Here is a 3,931-nt window from a genome sequence, read left to right as displayed (position 1 = left end):
GATAGCATTGTGACCTAATTGACGTTATAAAAGTCGGTTGCTTTTGTTGGCTTTGTCCTCATGACTTGCCACTGATAATTATTCAGTGACATCTCTTCTATAAATTCATAAGCATCTTCAGGTGTTTTATTATTGATAGTCCAACCAGCGGCTACGTCAACCATTTGTCGAGTTGAAGGATTTAGGCCATTATGAAACGTTTGAACCTGTAGCTAGAGTGGTAACCCATGGTGAGGGCATCTTCTCAAGAGGTCTTTGTATCTCTCCCATGCATCGTAGAGTGTTTCTAAATCCATCTGCACAAAAGAAGAGATATCATTACGTAATTCAGCCATTTTAGCAGGCGAAAAATATTTTAATAAAATATTTTCGGTCATTTGTTCCCTAGTAGTGATTCACCCTCGTGGTAACGAATTCAACAACTGTTTAGCTTTGTTTATCAATGAAAAAAGGGAATAATCGAAGACGAATGGCGTCATCAGAAATGCCATTAATTTTAAATGTATCACATAGTTCCAAAAAGTTTGCCAAGTGCGCGTTGGGATCTTTGTCCTGCAAACCATCAAACTGAACAAATTATTGTATCATCTGAATTGTGTTTGGTTTCAATTCAAAAGTATTTGCAGCTACAGCAGGTCTAACTATGCTTGATTCAGTTCTGTTAAAGAAGATTTAGCATAATCATACATAGTGCGTGGAGCATGATTCTGATTAGCAGCAATCGTTGGAGGTAGCAAATTTTCTTGGTTTTCATCCATCTCCTCGGTTGTGGTTGAAGTATCGTCCTCTTGTTCTTCCTCTGTATATCGTAAGCTTCGCCTTATTTCTCTTCGGTTTCAGTAAACTATGCGATCAATCTCACTATCAAACAGTAATGGTTCCGACGGGTTTCTTCTAGTCATACATTATAAAAACCTGCCAGGAACGAATAAAATAAAAATTAGAAAACAAAATAAAAATTTAAATTGTAAATAAGGTAGAATGGCTAAAGTAATAAAAATCAAGTGTTCTTAATATCCTAGTTCCCCAGCAACGGCGCCAAAAACTTGATACGTGATATTCGCGACAGGTTTTAAATATTTATAATTAATTGTTCTTGAAACTAACTATTATCACGATGAAGGCAAGTGTACCTATCGAATAGTAGTATAGCTTTAGCCAGACCGAATTGTCAAAACCAAAGGAACCAAGAGTGCTAGTAATTACCTTTTTTTTATTATCTAGCCTAAAAATTTAGGGATTTAGTTATCTAAACTAATTACTAAACTAAGAATGCACAGAAAGAAAACTTGGGAAAAAACTTTTGGGAAAATTCGATTGGTTAAGACAATACCTAAGGAAAAATCCACCTAGACTTCACTTGTTATTTGACTCAATCGATTTATTTATTCATTTGACTTGATCCATAGAAATCCCTAAGTTATATTATTATCTCTCTCGAGACTAATAACGTCTAACCCTAGGTTGATTAATTGAAATCTCTTTCTAATTAACGCCTTAGTGTTGCATTAACTCGATCTATGGATCCCCTTATTAGGTTTCACCCTAATCTGGAAAAATCTTATCACCCTATCTCTAGGTGTGCAATTAACTGCGCTTAATTATGACAAATTTAGTCTTAGACAAGATCTATTCCTCCTCTGAATAAGATCATTAACTTGAATCAATATCCTGGAATATTTTAAAACAAGAATTAAGAACACATAATTAAGAACAAGACAAATATTTATCATACAATTCAGATAATAATAACAAGATCCGTCTTAGGTTTCACACTCCTTAGGTATTTAGGGGGTTTAGTTCATACTTATGAAAGAAAACATCTCAAAAGCATAAAGATAACAAAACATAAAAAAACCCAAAACTCTTGAAGGAACTTGAAGGGAGATATTTAGTCTTGATGATGAATCCGGCTTTTGAGATGGGTCAATTGGCTTTCCTTAAGTAATTCTCTACTTCCTACTCCGCGTCCTCCTCCTAAGTGCCTCCTTAGGTGTTTAAATAGGTTTTAGAATGCCTAAGAGCCCTCAAAATTGGCCTTTTCTAAATAGGGTTATACTTGGGCTCAACAGGGACACGCCCGTGTGCGATTACTCCAACCCGTGGTCAAGGCTGTTGTATAGGTACGGGCGTGTAGTCTACCCGTGTAAGTCGTGATTCGATCCTGCCAAAGAGACAAGGCCGTGTGACACGCTTGTTTGAGGAAGTCCAAGTCGTGTTGATTTCCCATGTGGGTCCATTTTCTCCGTTTTCAGCCCGTTTCTCGCTCTTTTTACTCTCCTATGCTCACCTAAGTATAAAACATGAAATTAAAGAATTAGGAGCATCGAATTCACCAAATCTAAGGAGAAATCATCAATAAATGTGTTAAGCATGGGATAAAAATATGTATAAATTACGGTTTATCAACACGGTTGGACTTCAGTACTACGTTGCATCCTCAGGCAGATTGTTAGTTAGAGAGGGTGATTTAGATACTAGAGGACATGTGAAGGAGTTGTGTAATTGACATCCAAGGTAGTTGGGATGATTATTTGTCGCTAGCAGAATTTTCTTACAGCAATAGCTACCAGTTTAGCATATAGATAGCACCTTACGAAGTGCTATATGGTCGTTGGTGTCGCACTCTGTCATGTTGGACTGAGTTGGGTAAGCGGTGTGTTCTGGGTCTTGAGCTAGTATCTGATACCGAGGATAAGGTCAGATTAATTTGGGATCGACTGAAGGCACCATCGAATAAACAAAAGTCATATGCGGACCTGAAGCATAAGGAAATTGAGTTTTTTATGGGAGATTCTGTCTTTCTAAAGGTCTCGTAGTGGAAGAAGGTGCTGAGATTTGGGCGTAAGGGAAAATTGAGCCCAAGATTTATTGGGCCTTACTGCATTTTGAGACGTGTAGGACCAGTTGCCTACCAGTTAGAGCTACCTCTGGATTTAGAGCGAATCCATGATGTGTTCTACGTCTCTATGCCGAGATGCTACCGCTCTGAACCTATGCATGTTGTGCCGGTTGAGGAAATTGAAGTTAGACCAGGCCTAGCTTTCGAGGAGGAGCCAGTTTAGATTTTGGATCATGAGGTAATAGTCTTGAGAAGGATATCAATCCCATTAGTAAAATTTCTTTGGCGGAACCACAGTTCTGAGGAGGCTACGTGGGAACCCGAAGAGGCGATGCGGCAACAATACCCTCATCTGTTCTAGCAGGTAAATTTCAAGGCTGAAATTTTCTTTAAGGGGGTAGAATTGTAATGCCCCAATTTTCTCAAATCTTGAAATCGCAGTTAAAATTATTTTTGTGTGGTTGTGACATAAATTAGTGTTTTGCTTAGTGGTTTAGTGCTCTGGGAGCGTCTGGGAAGTCATGGGTTTAAACCTTGGCTTGAGCTAAATTTTCCTCCTAATTGAATAAACCCTGTCTTTGGATAGTGGGGTTTTTAAATAAATATGGTTAAGTTGTGTCACAAAAAAGCTGGCTGGTTCAGAGGATAGTGGCATGTTATTGCAGCTAGAAGACTGGAGTTTGAGTCCTGTTGCACGCAAAGGGGGTGTTTATTTTGCTGCTGTGCTGTGTAAGAGCTTGAGTGGCAGTACAACTCTGGGCTAGTAGGCGTTTGGAGTGTTGGAGGGGGAGGGGAATGTATGGCCCAATTTCAAGAGGAGTGGGAAAGGAATTTGAACTGGTCAAATGAGAAATTTGGGGATATAATTGTGTAGTGAATCGTGGAGTAGGGGAGTGGGGAGTTGTCTGCCGAAAGTGGGATTCTCTTTGTGCCAAAATCAGTTTTAGGAAACTGGTACCGAAACTGTTTAATTTTTTCTCTTTCTTTTTCAGTAACAATTCCTCTGTGGCTCTTTTCTCTCATTTGGTTGTGCCTTTGGTAGCCGAACATCTCCTTGACCATTCAAGTTTTTGCATTTTGTGATCGTGG

General features: G+C 38.7%; 1 non-coding gene across 1 annotated transcript; it reads left to right on the top strand.

The window, feature by feature from the left end:
• The first annotated feature begins 222 nt into the window (after window positions 1-222).
• LOC128282164 (small nucleolar RNA R71) lies at window positions 223-328 on the top strand. The gene has a single exon (XR_008272402.1). It is a non-coding gene; the product is annotated as a small nucleolar RNA R71 (small nucleolar RNA).
• The last annotated feature ends 3,603 nt before the right edge of the window (window positions 329-3,931 follow it).

The sequence above is a fragment of the Gossypium arboreum genome, chromosome 1, assembly GCF_025698485.1.
Source record: "Gossypium arboreum isolate Shixiya-1 chromosome 1, ASM2569848v2, whole genome shotgun sequence".
Classification (NCBI taxonomy): domain Eukaryota; kingdom Viridiplantae; phylum Streptophyta; class Magnoliopsida; order Malvales; family Malvaceae; genus Gossypium; species Gossypium arboreum.
Note: the sequence above shows the minus strand (reverse complement) of the source record. Positions and strands in the feature narration are given on the sequence as shown.